Source organism: Dendropsophus ebraccatus, chromosome 2 (genome assembly GCF_027789765.1).
Source record: "Dendropsophus ebraccatus isolate aDenEbr1 chromosome 2, aDenEbr1.pat, whole genome shotgun sequence".
Classification (NCBI taxonomy): Eukaryota; Metazoa; Chordata; class Amphibia; order Anura; family Hylidae; genus Dendropsophus; species Dendropsophus ebraccatus.
Genome location: NC_091455.1, coordinates 131,276,839 through 131,293,647, shown reverse-complemented (window position 1 = coordinate 131,293,647; position 16,809 = coordinate 131,276,839). Strand labels below are relative to the sequence as shown.

General features: G+C 46.0%; 1 protein-coding gene across 2 annotated transcripts in view; it reads right to left on the bottom strand.

Moving 5' to 3' along the window:
- Positions 1–459, bottom strand: part of TOPBP1 (DNA topoisomerase II binding protein 1) — a 60,532-nt gene extending 60,073 nt beyond the window's left edge. For both annotated transcript variants that reach the window (XM_069958342.1, XM_069958343.1), the window contains exon 1: positions 316–459. The gene's annotated coding sequence lies outside the window, so the exon portion shown is untranslated. The remainder of the gene's footprint in view (positions 1–315) is intronic.
- Between the last annotated feature and the right edge of the window lie 16,350 nt (positions 460–16,809).

The following is a 16,809-nucleotide window of genomic DNA, read 5'->3' as shown; positions in this document are numbered from 1 at the left end:
CTGTGCATTTGATTACTGGTGGCTGGAGCAGTAGGGAGTCCTGGCAGCAGTAGGGAGTCCTGGCAGGTATGGACACAGGAATGCTGCAGGCTGTCGTCACATTACATGATATACACCGTGATGTGTACCGGCCTATCAGGAGCCCTATCTGTCACATATGGTGTGTGTCACAACAGGGTTGTTATATCATATAGTAGTACTTCAGCTTCATAGGATTAAAAGTGCAAGGCCCCTTTAAGAAAAAATGACCACAACAGAGCCGGCTGGGTCGCCACAGACAACCCGGGCTGTCACCTAGTGAGGCGGCTCTATTACCTGGTTAGCAGTCTGTAGGAATGCCGGCACACTCCTGTATTAGTGAGGACAGGAGAACTGACTGCCACGGAAACCGACACCGGGCTCCGTACTGCACACTACCGGGTCCCGTGCAGACCCGCCAAACGCCTCACACCTCACTGGTGGGCGAAGCGCTCGTATGCACCAATGGCAGCGCCGTTCACAGCCACATAGTGTTAGAGACAAGGACTGCGATTGGCTATTGCGGGGGAAGGCGTTGTCTCGTTGTGAGCATGCGCGTTACAGTGTGAGACCGTGCAGATGGATGCCTGACGGTGGAGGACGGCTGATGTGTGGGCATTCCTCCTCATGGAGGATCTCACACACGGAGACGTGTGTATCACTTACACTGGCGTCAACACTGATGTTTGCCATGAGAACAAGTGTTTCATTGATTTCGGAGACTTAAAAAGAGTACTGTTTAGTTTCACCACAGTATTCAGAGAGGGCGTACTCTGGTGAAGACCATGGAAGTAGAGATCCTATTAGAGAGCTGTATAGTGGGTCAGGCTCGGGACCGTCTACTAGACGTATACATGGCGGTGGGATCCGACAGATAGGAAAGGTCCGAGCACTACGGAATTAGCACAGAAATTCACGTAACGTGCGCACTGCGGAGTCCCCTTGAAGTTCCATCTGTCCCATTGATTTAATAGGATGTCTCACCTGCACTCCGCCCTCTGCCCAAAGAATTGACATGTCCATCCTTTGGGTGGAGTGCGAGACATCCCATTGAATCAGTAGGACAGGCAGAATTTCAAGGGGACTTAGCTTCAAATTTCGTAGTGTGAATGGACCCTTATGCTAGGCTCACACTCAGTACTGTCCATCAGGCATAGATTTGTCATGGTGTAAGAGAGAAGGGTTTGGGTCTTTGGAGCACTGGAATGCTTTTTCATTGGGGTACAGGTAAATTGCACCAGTGCTTTAGTGACTGTTATCCTATAGTTTACTAAATGATGAATTTCTTTAGCTGTCCCAGCATCTGTCCTCTGAGATTTCATTCATTCCCCTGCTGTACCATCCCTCTCAGAGCTTGGATTTACAGTGCTACACATAGTAGAAGCAGCCTATCTTCTCTAATATGCTACAACTCTAAGCACTGTAAATCTGAGCTCTGCTAGTGATCACACAGCAGGTGAATGAATGAATGAAATCTCATGAAACAGCAGCTGGGACAGCTAAAGAAAGCAATCATTTAGTAAACTACAGGATAGCAGTCACTAAAGCAAGAATAAGAGCTGTAGTATACAGTGGTACCTCAGTTCTCGAACATAATCGGTTCTGGAAGGCTGTTCCAGAACCAAGCAGTTCGGGAACCGAGCTGTAAGTTCCCATAGGGAACAATGCCTCTCACTGTTCCCAAACACCTCTAACTGTCAGCTGAACATCAGTTTAGCTGACAGTTATCCCCCTGGTTTTGTTCGGATACCGAGCAAAACTTCAAGGGGAAATTTAGTTCAAATACCGAATTGTTCGAACTCCGAGGTTTTACTGTATACATAACTGCTTCTACTATGTGTAGTACAGCACTTCTAAGCTCTGACAGGGATCATACAACAGGAGGGTGAAGGAGATCCCATGGGATTGCTGCTGAAATTTCTCAATGTTTCTTACCTTTATAAGTTTCGGCAGCAATCCCATGGGATCTCCTTCACCCTCCTGTTGTATGATCCCTGTCAGAGCTTAGAAGTGCTGTACTACACATAGTAGAAGCAGTGATGTCTTCTATTCTACAGCTAGGCTGTAGTTTACTGAATGATGGCTTTCTTTAGAGAAGTCTCAGCATTTGTCCCATGTGATTTCATTCATTCATTCATTCCCCTGCTGTATTATCCCTCTCAGAGCTTAGATTTACAGTGCTACACATAATAGAAGCAAACGATATTCTACTATACTTCTCAGCAGTAAGCTCTGACAGCGATCATACAGCAGGGGAATGAATGAAATCCCATGGGACAGCAGCTGGAAAGAAATCTGGTGAATGGTGAAGAGAGCCATCAATCAATAGTACAGCCCAAAACTCCAGAATTCTTCCCTCTCCTCAGTCTCCCACCACCCTAAAACCACCCCCCCCCCCCCGACCCCCAAACACACAAATACTCCCCCACACCCTAAGTGTCACCTCCTCCCTTCCCCCTGGTTTCTGCCCAGAGATCATGGACCAATATACTAAGGGTACTATTACACCAAGCAATTTTTCGACAACTAACGATAAACGATCTTAAACGACCGCTAAGGCAAATGACCCGAAATCGTTCCCAATTACACGGTCAATTTTCACTTTTTCCGCCTGATTCTAAAAGGTTTCCTTGAACACTTATGGGGTCTAAACTCTCACTATACCCCTAGATAAATTCCTTGAGGGGTCTAGTTTCCATAAAGGGGTCACTTTTGGGGGATTTTTACTGTACTGATACCACAGGTGCGTGCAGATGTGACATTGTGTCTGAACATAATTCCAGCAAAATCTGTGCTAAAAATGCTGAATGGCGCTTCTTCCCTTTTGAGCCTTGCCGAGTGCCCAAACAGTATATTAGGACCACATATGGGATGTTTTTTGATTACGGAGAAACTGCTAAATACATTGTGAGGTGCTTTTATCTCTTTATTCCTTGTCAAATGGCTATTTATTTATTTTTTTAAATAAAGTAGAAATTTTAAGAAAAAAACTAAATTTTCACTTTCTCCGCCTGATTATAAAAGGTTTCCTTAAAAACTAAAAGCTCACTATACCCCTAGGTAAATTCCTTGAGGGGTCTAGTTTTCAAAAAGGGGGTCACTTCTGGGGGTTTCAACTCTACTGATGCCACAGGAATGTTGTGGTGCCTGAATCCATTTCCAGCAAAATCTGTGCTAAAAATGCTCAATGGTGCGCCTTCCCTTCTGAGCCTTGCCAAGTGCCCAAACAGTATATAAGGACCACATATGGGGTGTTTTTTAAATACGGAAAAATTGCTGAATACATTGTGGGTTGCTTTTATCTCTCTGTTTTTTATGAAAGTGCTTCTTTTTTTTAAAAAAAAAATGTTAAGAAAAAATGTCATATCTCGCTTTTATTGCCTAATTCTAAAATTTTTCTACTAATACTTGTGGGATCTAAACACTCAATATACTTATAGATGAATTTCCTAAGGCTGCATTCCCACGTAACGTGATCCTGACGGATCACGGACGTTGAATGCATGTACCGGAGTCCCCCCGCGCCCGGACAGCATCTGTAATTAGATGCTGGGAGCAGGGGAGACTGTATTCATAAGCGCCGCGCTGTAGTAACAGCAGCGCGCGGCTGCTTCATTACAGAACGGCGCTTATGAATACAGTCTCCCCCGCTCCCAGCATCTAATTACAGATGCTGTCCGGGCGTGGGGGGGCTCCAGTACATGCATTTCACGTCCGTGATCCGTCAGGATCACGGAACGTGGGAATGCAGCCTAAGGGGTGTAGTTTTCAAAATGGGTTCTTCTGAGGGTTTTTTCTTATATTTTGGCACTTTTACTCCATTTCAAACCCTATATGGTTTCTGAAAATCACTGTAATAAAAGCAAGCCCTCAAAATCCATACGGTTATCCCAGGCCTTCCCATGACACTGGAATCCCACTAAGGCCACATATATTTTTAAAAACTGCATGAATGGAGTAATGAATATTTAATTGAATTATTCAATTAATACCTGCAATTTTATAGAAAAAATGGATGATAAATGGAATATTGCACAAAATTTAGTGATTTGTAAATTTTTCCTTAATTTTATACTTGTATCTGTGACCCCAACCAAACAGTTAAGGAATGTTACAAATATTTTTTTTTATTCTTTGAGGGGTGCAGTTTTTAAAATGGGGTGATATGTGGGGGTTTCTAACATAAAGTTCTTTAACCCTTTGAGGACCAGGCCCAAAATGACCCAGTGGACCACACAAATTTTGATCTTAGTGTTTTCGTTTTTCCCTCCTCCCCTTCTAAGAGCTCTAGCACTTTCAGTTTTCTATCTACAAGGCCATGTAAGTGCTTGTTTTTTACAGGAATAGTTGTACTGTGTAATGGCGTCTTTCATTTTACCATAACATGTATGATGGAATCCCAAATATATTATTTATGAGGATATAAATAGGTGAAATCGTAAAAAAAGAATGCAATATGGTAACTTTTGGGGGGTTCCTGTGTCTACGTAATGCACTATATGGTAAAAGCGACATGATACTATTACTCTATAGGTCAGTCCGAACACAACCATATGCAGGTTTACACAGATTCTGTAAGTTATATATATTTTTTTAATGAAATCCTTTTTTTTTTGGCAATTAAATATTAATAAAATAAGCCTATTTTGATGCTTATAACAGTTTTATTTTTTCACCTACGGGGCTGTATGAGATGTCATTTTTTCCGCCATGATCTCTAGTTTTTAATAATACCATATTTGTGAAGATTGGACGTTTTGATCACTTTTTATTTTTTTTTTAATATATAACGTAACATAAAATCGGTATTCCGCGCACTTTTTTCACTCTTTTCGTGTACGCCGTTCACCGTTCGCAATGACGCTTGTTATATTTTAATAGATCGGACAATTACGCACGCTACGGTATATTATATGTTTATTTATTTTTATATGTTTTATTTATATAATGGGAAATGGGGGTGATTTTAACTTTTATTGGGGGAGGGGTTTTGGGGTAGTGTGTTAGTGATTTAAACTTTTTTTTTTAATGCATTTTAAGTCCCTTTGGGGGACTTGTACATACATAACTTTCCTTTTTTACACTGATCATTGCTATGCCATAGGCATAGCATCGATCAGTGTTATCGGCGATCTGCTCATTGAGCCTGCCTGTAGATGTCCTGTAGATCTCACATTTTATGAGGGACCACAGGTTCTCTATGGGGTTCCGATCAAGTGAACAAGAGGGCCACGTCATTATTTTTTCTTTTTTTTAGACCTTTACTGGCCAGCCATGCTGTGGACTATTTGGATGCATGTGATGGAGCATCGTCCTGCATGAAAATCAGTAGGTCTGGGAGTTGAGCTTCACTCCATCCTCAACCCAAAAAGTTCCCACAAGTTGATCTTTGATAATACCAGCCTATACCGGTACCCCACTATCATCAAGTCGGAGTGGAGCTCTCTGCCCTTTACTGATCCAGCCTCGGGCCCATCCATCTGGCCCATCAAGAGTCACTCTCATTTCATCAGTCCATAAAACCTTAGAAAAATCAGTCTTAAAAATTTTCTTGGCCCAGTCTTGACGTGTTATCTTATGTTTCTTGTTGAAAGGTGGTCGTTTTTCAGCCTTCCTTACCTTGGCCATGTCCCTAAGTATCTCACACCTTGTGCTTTTTGATACTCCAGTAACATTGCAGATCTGAAATATGGCAAAACTGGTGGCTAATGGCATCTTGGCAGCTTAACCCTTGATTTTCCTCAATTCATGGGCAGTTATGTTGCGCCTTTTTTTTCAGCACGCTTCTTGTGACCCTGTTGGCTATTTGCCAGGAAATGCTTGATTGTTCGGTGATCACGCTTCAAAAGTTTGGCAATTTCAAGACTGCTGCACCCCTCTGCAAGACATCTTACAGTTTTTGACTTTTCAGAGTCCGTCAAATCTCTCTTCTGACTCATTTTGCCAATGAAAAGGAAGTTGCCTAATAATAAGTAAACATTTTATATAGGGTGTTGATGTCATCAGACCACACCCCTCCTCATTACAGAGAAAAGATTGCTTTTCTAGCATCTTGTATAGTGGTCAGTAGGGCTGGGCGATATTGGCCTAAATCAATATCGCGGTTTATCGCACATGTAGCCGCGGTAACGATAATTCAACGATAGTTATGACACGCCCCTTTTTTAAGCAAACCACACCCACTTGCCATGCCAAACTGGTGATATTTTGATTAGAAAAAGTAAAAAAGAACTGAACAGCAACCCATGGTTAGTCTATTATCATTATTACTATTTGTCATTATTAGGGGGTCTCAGCAGAGACCTGGATGTGTATATACAGGTATACAGCCTCTACAGGATGTGTATACACAGGGGGTCATATAGGAATACATGTGTCTAACTATATGGGGGGGTGGATAGGTGTATATGACTATAGGGGGGGATGGATTGGGGTGCATTACTATACAGGAGGTACATAGGGATAGAAGTGTATGACTATATGGGGGTGGATCGGGGTGTATTACTATACAGGAGGTACATAGGGATGGGGGTACAGAACTATACAGGGGGCACATAGGGATAGGGGTGTATGACTATACAGGGGGCACATAGGGATAGGGGTGTATGACTATATAGGGGGCACATAGGGATAGGGGTGTATGACTATACAGGGGGCACATAGGGATAGGGGTGTATGACTATACAGGGGGCACATAGGGATAGGGGTGTATGACTGTACAGGGGGCACATAGGGATAGGGGTGTATGACTGTACAGGGGGCACATAGGGATAAGGGTGTATGACTGTACAGGGGGCACATAGGGATAGGGGTGTATGACTGTACAGGGGGCACATAGGGATAGGGGTGTATGACTGTACAGGGGGCACATAGGGATAGGGGTGTATGACTATACAGGGGGCACATAGGGATAGGGGTGTATGACTATACAGGGGGCACATAGGGGGAGGGGAAGATAGGGGTGTATGACTATACAGGGGGCACATAGGGATAGGGGTGTATGACTATACAGGGGGCGGGGCAGATAGGGGTGTATGACTATACAGGGGAGGGTGGACAGGGGTATATGACTATACGGGGGGATAGGGGTGTATGACTATACAGGGGGGGGATAGGGGTGTATGACTATACGGGGGGATAGGGGTGTATGACTATACAGGGACGGCGGACAGGGGTGTATGACTATACAGGGGGGGGCAAGATAGGGGTGTGTTACTATACAGGGGTGTATGACTATATGGGGGGGACAGGGGTGTATGACTATACGGGGGGGACAGGGGTGTATGACTATACAGGGGGCACATAGGGGTAGGGGCGGATAGGAGTGTATGACTATACAGGGGGGCGGACAGGGGTGTATGACTATACGGGGGGGACAGGGGTGTATGACTATACGGGGGGGACAGGGGTGTATGACTATATGGGGGGGACAGGGGTGTATGACTATACGGGGGGGGACAGGGGTGTATGACTATACAGGGGGCACATAGGGGTAGGGGCGGATAGGGGTGTATGACTATACAGGGGGGCGGACAGGGGTGTATGACTATATGGGGGGGACAGGGGTGTATGACTATATGGGGGGGACAGAGGTGTATGACTATACGGGGGGGACAGGGGTGTATGACTATACGGGGGGGACAGGGGTGTATGACTGTACGGGGGGGACAGGGGTGTATGACTATACGGGGGGCACATAGGGGTAGGGGCGGATAGGGGTGTATGACTATACAGGGGGGATAGGGGTTTATGACTATACAGGGGGGATAGGGGTGTATGACTGTACAGGGGGGGGCGGACAGGGGTGTATTACTATACAGGGGGGGATAGGGTTGTATGACTGTACAGGGGGGGCAGACAGGGGTGTATGACTATACAGGGGGGGCGGACAGGGGTGTATGACTATACAGGGGGGAGTGGACAGGGGTGTATGACTGTATGGGGAGGAGGACGGGTGTATGACTGTATGGGGAGGAGGACAGGGGTGTATGACTGTACAGGGGGCACATAGGGATAAGGGTGTATGACTGTACAGGGGGCACATAGGGATAGGGGTGTATGACTGTACAGGGGGCACATAAGGATAGGGGTGTATGACTGTACAGGGGGCACATAGGGATAGGGGTGTATGACTATACAGGGGGCACATAGGGATAGGGGTGTATGACTATACAGGGGGCACATAGGGGGAGGGGAAGATAGGGGTGTATGACTATACAGGGGGCACATAGGGATAGGAGTATGACTATACAGGGGGCGGGGCAGATAGGGGTGTATGACTATACAGGGGAGGGTGGACAGGGGTATATGACTATACGGGGGGATAGGGGTGTATGACTATACGGGGGGGATAGGGGTGTATGACTACGGGGGGGATAGGGGTGTATGACTATACAGGGACGGCGGACAGGGGTGTATGACTATACAGGGGGGGCAAGATAGGGGTGTGTTACTATACAGGGGTGTATGACTATATGGGGGGACAGGGGTGTATGACTATACGGGGGGGACAGGGGTGTATGACTATACAGGGGGCACATAGGGGTAGGGTCGGATAGGAGTGTATGACTATACAGGGGGGCGGACAGGGGTGTATGACTATACGGGGGGGACAGGGGTGTATGACTATACGGGGGGGGGGTGTATGACTATACGGGGGGGACAGGGGTGTATGACTATACGGGGGGGACAGGGGTGTATGACTATACAGGGGGCACATAGGGGTAGGGTCGGATAGGAGTGTATGACTATACAGGGGGGCGGACAGGGGTGTATGACTATACGGGGGGGACAGGGGTGTATGACTATACGGGGGGGGGGTGTATGACTATACGGGGGGGACAGGGGTGTATGACTATACGGGGGGGACAGGGGTGTATGACTATACGGGGGGGACAGGGGTGTATGACTATACGGGGGGGGACAGGGGTGTATGACTATACAGGGGGCACATAGGGGTAGGGGCGGATAGGGGTGTATGACTATACAGGGGGGCGGACAGGGGTGTATGACTATATGGGGGGACAGGGGTGTATGACTATATGGGGGGGACAGAGGTGTATGACTACGGGGGGGACAGGGGTGTATGACTATACGGGGGGGGGGGTGTATGACTATACGGGGGGCACATAGGGGTAGGAGCGGATAGGGGTGTATGACTATACAGGGGGGATAGGGGTTTATGACTATACAGGGGGGGATAGGGGTGTATGACTGTACAGGGGGGGCGGACAGGGGTGTATGACTATACAGGGGGGATAGGGGTGTATGACTATACAGGGGGGGCGGACAGGGGTGTATGACTATACAGGGGGGGGCGGACAGGGGTGTATGACTGTATGGGGAGGAGGACAGGGGTGTATGACTGTATGGGGAGGAGGACAGGGGTGTATGACTATAGGGGGGCGGACAGGGGTGTATGACTGTATAGGGGGCGGACAGGGGTGTATGACTGTATAGGGGGCGGACAGGGGTGTATGACTGTATAGGGGGGCGGACAGGGGTGTATGACATGGCCGCCTCCCTGCACACACAGGACAACGTGTGCAGCGTTTGCTTGCCGGCCGGGGGGGGGGGGGGGGTGGCGCTCGGACAGGACTGGTGCGGTAGGGGGGACCAGCACAGTCACTACCATACAAATGAAAGAACACAGGTGCTGTACACAGTGAGCAGGGATGTGCGTGGTATCTAGGTATTAGTTGGAACAATACTGAATTATGAAACAAGACATAAGGGAAGTGTGCCCTGTTATATTAGGCTCAGTTTTTCCCGGCCTACTCTAAGTGCCCAGGAAAAATAATAAAAGGACAAACAAAGAAAAGAATGTAATGTGTCATAAAACACCACACCAATATTAATATGTATACATCTTACCGAAATACTACTATGTACAAAACTTACAATGATATGTGGATGTCATGTCTGTTATACCACAATTACGCTATTGATACAGTGAAATCTACTGCTGTTCCAACACGTTTCCCCTGAGAAAAGATACCCCAGGTTCATCAGGGAACATTACTAACATTATGCTAAGATAAAGCACTGAGGGCGTATGTTGAAAATTTTCTCACCTGTAATTTTCATTTCCTGGAGTCCGGAGGCAGCACACCAAGGGTTAACTGGATCTCATCCACCCGGATAGAAGAGTAATTATTCCTAGCAATACAAACAGAATAATTAATTATCCAATCAAAATAGACCCTGCCCTATAAGGCTTAGCTAGGACCTTAGGTATACGTACAGTTTGTAGCAATGACAGTATGGGGGGGGATTATTGTGCTGCCTCTGGACTCCAGGAAATGAAAATTACAGGTGAGAAAATTTTCAACTTCCTGATCGTCCTCCGGCAGCACACCAAGGGATTGCACAACAATGACATAGAGGCGGGTTACACAGACGTTGCACCTTGGATCACTCCTTTACCAAAGGCTGATCCCTCAGCAGCAAATGTGTCGATCCTGTAATGTTTAATAAAGGCAGTAGCTGAAGACCAAGTGGCAGCCTTGCAAATTTCTTCAAGTGGAATATTGTCTCTTTCCGCCCAGGATGTTGCTGTAGACCTGGTAGAATGTGCTCTGATGGAAAGTGGACATTCCCGTTCTTCTGTAGAGTAGCAAAATTTGATCAAATCCTTAATCCATCTGGATAGTGTTGGCTTACTTGCTTTAGCACCTCGATTAGTGGAAGCGAATTGGACAAAGAGAGCTTCTGAATTTCTATGGTCCGCTGTCTTTTCCAGGTAAATAGATATAGCTCGTTTCACATCTAACAAGTGTAGACTGGAATCTTCTTTTAAAACTGGTAGAACAATCTCCTGATTTAGGTTAGAAGTTGAAGCAACTTTAGGGAGGAAACCTGGCATAGTACGTAGAATGACAGCGTCTTCCAGTATGCGAAGATATGGTTCCTTACAAGACAAGGCCTGAAGTTCACTCACCCTTCTGGCGGACGTTATTGCTATTAGGAACAGAGTTTTCCAAGATAAGAACTTGATGTTTGCTGCTTCTAAGGGTTCAAATGGTGATAGACATAATACTCTTAGTATTAGAGACAAGTCCCATGATGGTACTGGGTTATGAAAGCATGGCCTTAATTTTGCGATAGCTCTTAGGAAACGAGAGACTAAAGGTACTCCTGCGAAGATACCTTCAAGATGAGCGTTTATAGCTGTGAGGTGTACCTTCAATGTGTTTAACTTGAGGCCTTTCTCGTAACCGTTCTGTAGAAATTAGAGAAGAGAACTTACTTCAGTAGTGGATTTTGAGGAATTTTCACACCATGAAGAATATAAGGACCAGACTCTAGAATAGACCCTCACGGTGCTTGGTTTTCTTGATGCTAGAATGGTATTAACCACTCCTTCTGAAAAGCCCCTTTGTCTTAGGGAAGACCTCTCATCCTCCATGCGGTTAATCGTAGGTTGTTCAGGCCGGGATATGTCATGTCTGCTTTGAGTAGCAGATCGTCGTACTGTGGAAGTTTCCAATATTCGCCTCTCGATAACCTCAATGCGAGAGAAAACCATGCTCGTCTGGGCCAGTGGGGTAATATGAGGATTGCATCTACCTTCTCCTGTTGGATCTTCCTCAGAATCCTCGGAATCATTGGTAGTGGAGGGAAGGCGTACACAAACTCCTTCGCCCAGCTGATCGAGAGCCCGTCGATGGCCACTGGATTCCCCTGCTTGAAGAGGGAACAAAAACGAGGCAGCTTGGTATTCTTGTGGGTTGCCATTACGTCTATCGTCGGTGTACCCCAACGCTTCACGATCAGTTTGAACACCTTGGTGTTTAACTCCCATTCTCCTGGGAGCATGAGATGTCTGCTCAACCAATCCGCCTGAATGTTCAACGACCCCTTTATATGGATAGCGGAGATTGATTAGACATTGTTCTCAGCCCACGACATCAGTAGGGCGCACTCTCTGCAACTGCGGACTCCTTGTGCCCCCCTGCTTGTTCACATAATAAACAGCCGATATGTTGTCCGATTGTACCTGAACGTACTGGTCTTTGAGGAGGTGACTGAAGCTGAGCAGTGCTAGTCTGACTGCTCGGAGTTCCTTTAGGTTGGATGACAACCGAATCTCTTCTGGGGACCATCTGTGCTGCACCCAACTTGTCCCTACATGGGCACCCCAGCCCCAATCGGATGCATCCGTCGTGATCACCATAGGAAGATGATGAAGAAGAGACCTGCCCTGACGTATGTGATGAGAGGTACACCACCAGCGGAGACTGTTCTTGAGGACTGGAAAGATGGGCATCCGGTGATCCAGACCCAACGGAGACTTGTTCCAGAAGTGAAGAATGTGATTTTGCAGAACTCTGAAGTGGGCTCTGGCCCATGGAACTGCCTCTATCGATGATGTCAAGAGACCTAAAATTTTCATCGCCACTCTCACTTTGCACATACTGTTTTCCTCCAAGAATTGCACTGCTTGCGTAATCTTTAGTATTCTCTCTTCTGAGAGTTGCAGAGTCATTCTTCTGGTGTCTATAATGTAGCCTAGGAACTGCATTCTCGGCGACGGGATGAGTGACGACTTCTTGTAATTGATCAGGAATCCGTGTGTAGTTAGACACTGTATAGTAGTTTGTAGATGTTGAACAAGCACTTCTTTGGAGGATGCTCTGAGTAGCCAGTCGTCCAGATAAGGTGTAACAAAAATTCCCTTTAGTCTCAGAGCCGCTGCTAGTACTACTGCCACCTTGGTGAAAACCGGGGTGCTGAACTGATGCCGAATGGTAGGCATGTAAACTGTAGGTGAATTACTCCTTGATGAGTCTGTACTGCTATCCGCAAGAACTTCCTGTGTGTCTGGAGAATTGGAATATGTAGATAAGCATCCCGCAGATCTATTTTGGCAAGTACGTCTCCTTGTTGGATAGACATTGTGGCAGATAGAATGGATTCCATTTTGAGGTGTTTTTTCAGTATGTAACGGTTTAGATATGTCAAATCTATGACGAGACGCCAATCCCCTCCGGCCTTTGGAACTGCAAAAATTGGGGAGTAAACCCCCCTGCCTCTCTGGGATGATGGTACTTCTTCCAGAGCCTGTTTCTGCATGAATTGGTGTAATAGATCCAAGATCACAGGTCTTACGTTTCTGTTCACCATAAAACGATTTGGAGGCATGTTTTGGAATTCTATGGAATACCCTCTGGTCACTGTCGATGTTACCCAGGCATCTGTTGATGTTATGGACCAGAGACTGGCAATACGTAGAAGTCTTGCCCCGACCGGAGGAATAGATGTGGCGTCAAAGGTCAGAGCCCTTGCCATTAAAGGGCTTTTTCCTGGTGTTCTGTTCTTTCTTATTTCTGTAGCGGTTTTGTCTGTTGTAGGGACGAAAAGTCCGCTGTCTACGGGGGGAGCTTCTTCCCTTACTTTGGTAAGTTTTAGGAGGCTTCTTCTTATATGCTTGTGGGAAATTTGTCCCTTTATCTTCATTTAGGGACTTGAGAATCTCCTTCAGTTCTGGTCCAAACAGAGACGATGGGTTGAAGGGTAAGGAGCAGAAATTATGTTTGGAGCCCGCGTCTCCACCCCATTGTTTTAACCATATGGCACGTCTAGCAACATTTAAAGAAATTTTATATTATCCATGCTGCTGTCACACAAAAAATCTGTAGCTATTTTCATTAAGGACACATTTTTAAGCAGGTCATCTCTACTCACTTTAGACTGTATATCTTCTGATAGCTGACTCCGCTGCAGAGGAGAATGTGCGTTTCAGCATAGTATCTGCCTTCCGTTCCATGGGGTCAGGCAGCAGTGAGGAGTCATCTGCGGGATAATTAGATTTTTTAGTTAATCATGCCACAGGTAAGTCTATCTTTGGTGTTTGGTCCCAGTCCTTGTAATAATCTGGTTCCAGGCTATAAATAGCTTTGAATTTAGAACTCTGTTCATATCTTCTTTCTGGTTTGTTCCAATCCTTCTGCAGCCAATCCTTAATGATGGGGTGAGAAGGAAAGGTTTTACTTGTACTCGGGGGGAAACTAAACAGTTGTTGCCTTTTAGATTGACTGGAAACATCTGCATCTGTCTCTAGAGTATGTTTGACTGCAGAAACTAAATGTGGAGTTCTATCTCTATTAAACAGATACACATCATCATCTCTGTCTACCACCACTTCCTCATTATCCGAATGAGAGAACCCCATTTTATCAGCGGAAGAATTTGGGGATAATTGTGTTGGCTGAGAACGAGAATGATGGCCTTGCTTAATAGATGTCTAAACTTGCGCAAAAGTTTCCAGTAATTGGCCCTTGAACCAGGACAGAAACTGTGTGGTATCTGTCTGAGGCGCTTGCTCTTGCTCCAAACAATTATCACATATATCCTGCTCTCATGATTCTGGCAACGGCTGCTGACATGAAGAACACATAGTATGCCTTGATTTGCGCTTCCTTTTAGTAGAAGGGCTCGACATCTGCAAAAGAGCAGACGTATACACAGTTTTTCAGACATTGACCCTTCAGCCGAAAAACAAATATATAAACAAGGACACGTGGTACCTGGCATGACTATCATGCAGTTACTTACATTGCACGTCTGAGGGATCTGCTGCCCGGCGAAGCGCAGTCCCCCAGACGTGCACGCCAGCTTTTACCAGTTCCTGGCTCTGACTTCCGGTCCGCGGCCGAGTGGCGCGACGTCACTTCCTGCGTCTGACGTCAGACGTCGTCCCTGGATGCCGGAGCCGTCTTGGAGGAGGCAAGTTAATCCGGAAGTCTGTCAGCGAGCTGTGGAGCGGAGGGGTAAGCCGGCTTCAGGTTAAGGTGGTGGGAGGGGGTAGCCCAGCGCTCACTACAGCAAGATAGGCCCCAGAGTGGCGGACTAAAGCCAAAAAGCCAGGGAATCAACCACGGCGACCGTGGGAAGGGGAGTGACCGCAATGGCTACTCCATCAACCTGTTACATACTGTAGCCCTTCCTTGTCCCTGTGTCGGCAGGGCAGAGGGAAAATTTGTCCGGACCAAGGTCCATAACCACTATAACTTCACAATACCTGTGGAGACAGGAAAAATATGTAAGATTATATACATAATGAAACACTGCCACAGAATGGCAGTCCTTCTAACCTGAGAAGAGAAAAAAATATGTATACCTAAGGTCCTAGCTAAGCCTTATAGGGCAGGGTCTATTTTGATTGGATAATTAATTATTCTGTTTGTATTGCTAGGAATAATTACTCTTCTATCCGGGTGGATGAGATCCAGTTAACCCTTGGTGTGCTGCCGGAGGACGATCAGGAAATGGTATATATGCGCTTCAAATTGGAGGCGGTAACCCAAAATATATACAGACAGTAACAAGATTAACTAATATATATTGTCACCCGATAGAGGGTGTATGTCGCAACACCTAAACCATATCACAGGAATTTAAAGATGCATATAAAAATATAAATGAATTTATTATGACCAGATGTCTTATAGAACTAACTGGTCACAATGGACCCTATGTGATACGTTAGCTTAGGGCTACATGGTCACAATGGACCCCTTGCATTAAGTCAATGCAAGAGGGACTGCATCACATGTTAATAGCTATACAGAAGAAAACCGCACGCATCCGCATAGATAAGCAGATAACTTAGCTTTAGTAGTTCGAATCGGGGAGCTGGTGCTAGTTCAAAGATAGGACTCCAGCACCCCAGTCTCAGAGATATGGAGGGTGGACCCTAGATGCAAAATACAAACAAAAGATATAAGTAACCCCATTTGTGATGTCCGCTGGTCTTACTTGGAAAATATGTATAGAGCCGAGCGATACCTCCGGTGGCCGACTGTAGATGAATCCAGACGATGCCTATGTGGTGTACATGGCTACTTAAATATCCACACGCCATCCCCATTTCCGGTTGTGACAGCGTGTCACATGATCGGAAGGTGCATGCGGTCCACAGCCGGAACGCAGACTGCGCTCCACCTGGGCCGAGGTTGTGGCGTGTCAGGTGACCAGAAGACAGGTCCGGCCCTCTTATGGGACGCAGTATGTGTTACACCCAGCCTCCGTAATGTGAAAGAGTGGTCAGCGCGCATGTGCGGCCCAGTTGTCAAGATGTAATATGATGGACAAGATGCGTCCAGAATTATATCACCTGTGGAGCCGATTTGGAACGCTATATGCGCTCCACTAGTGATGCCATGTTTAGGAGGTGGGACACAAGGTCCACTACATATGAATGACATGTGGTGTGATATGAACAGAGGGGAAAAAAGACAATAAAGGTGATAACTTGATATACAATGAAATGAAACTAATTATGTCCACTATGTAAAAAAATAAATGTAAAAAGATATGGATATAACAGGGTGTCGACAATTAGGGCTGACCTGGTACAAATAAAAACAAACGAGTATTGCAAATATTATGTAAATCAAATAAAAGACACAAATGAGAGGGCTTTATTGAGACCCAATGGACTGACTGTACGTAGTCTGTAGATCCATTGGGTCTCCTTTTGTAATAGTCTTTTGTCAATATCTCCACCCCGTGGTGAGGGACGAATGACTTCAATCTTCAACCTTAAATTTAATACCCCAAGGATCATCTTGATGATCTCGACGCATATGGATAGAAACTGGTTTCTTTCTTTTAGTGGGTAGTGTGTCCTACATGCTCCAAAATGCGACGTCAGAACTCCCTCTTAGTTTTCCCTACATACCGCAACCCACATGGGCAGGTGGCCATGTAGATAACGCACTCCGTTTTGCAGTTGGCGAATTCCCTATTTACGTAGGCATGTTGGTCCTCCGAGCCACAAAATATGTT